This window comes from Bombina bombina, chromosome 11 (genome assembly GCF_027579735.1).
Source record: "Bombina bombina isolate aBomBom1 chromosome 11, aBomBom1.pri, whole genome shotgun sequence".
Lineage (NCBI taxonomy): Eukaryota > Metazoa > Chordata > Amphibia > Anura > Bombinatoridae > Bombina > Bombina bombina.
This window is the reverse complement of record NC_069509.1, coordinates 43677537-43678844: the sequence shown is the minus strand read 5'-3', so window position 1 is coordinate 43678844 and position 1308 is coordinate 43677537.

Sequence of the window (1308 nt, the reverse complement as noted above, 5' to 3'; positions counted from 1 at the left end):
TGACTGATACAATAGCCCATTCACACTTCTTAAGGTTATAGAAGAATTCTATTCATATAACCCCTTTGTTCAATCTGCAAAAAGAAATACTCATTTATATCAGTGACATTAACCTATTGTAATTAGAATCCATCCTCAACACTCATTAACCATTTGAAATCCATAGGTAAGTTGACATGATAGGCATACTTCTATAGTCACTTCAAGACCCCACCATCTAAAAATGGCATAGTGAATGACACAAAGCCTTTTGTTTCTTTTTCAGCCCAGCTAACTCATGGGTTAACAAGGTGGTTCCTAGCTACAAGTCCCTTTATTTATTTTTCTTTCTGCACTATTAAACTCTGTACCCCATCCCTTCACAAAAGCACTATTTTCAGGACATTTCTCTAGCCACCAAGATGTATTTTATTGTACCCACGCTTCCCCCTACTAATCCTGTCTATGCTACATTGTGAGCACCCAGTAAACACAAAAAGGCTTGTCACTCCAGCACCATGGGGCCCATTTATCAAGCTCCGGATGGAGCTTGAGGGCCCGTGTCTGAAGACTCGCCAGAAACAGCAGTTATGAAGCAGCGGTCTAAAGACTGCTGCTCCATAACCCTGTCCGTCTGCTCTGAGCAGGCGGACAGAGATCGCCACAATTCAACCCAATCAAGTATGATTGGGTTGATTGACACCTCCCTGCTGGCGGCCCATTGGCCACGAGTCTGCAGGGGGCGGCGTTGCACCAGCAGCTCTTGTGAGCTGCTAGTGCAATGCTGAAAACAGAGAGCGTAGTGCTCTCTGCATTCAGCGAGGTCTTGCGGAGCTGATCCGTACTGTCGGATCAGGTCCGCAAGACCTTTAGTAAATAGGCCTCTATGTGATGTGACTGGACCAAACTTTTTAGTGTCTTTTAAATCTGTTTTTTAAAGGAGATCACAAAATAATGACTTTCACAGGAATCTGTTGTAATCCATTTCCATCGGCACCATTGTTAAACCATCTAAGTGCATTTTTTACGTTGTCAGAATGGTCAGACTGTGCAACAATTTTCTATCGCTATAGTTGTTTTTCAACTTTTAAAGGGAGGAGAGTGAGCTGATGGGAGCTCTGTAAATTTTAAAAAAAACTTGCTAGCAGTAATTTGTGGGTTTATCCAGCACTAGGGTACTAGTAGAGTTCAATGCACTAAGCTAATAACGAATAGCCTGACTTTATCTAGCACACTGAGCGTATCACTAGCATGGCTCATAGCATAAATTGTAGACATATCATTCGTTTATAATGTGCAGAGAATAAACCATAATTTATACGAAACCTC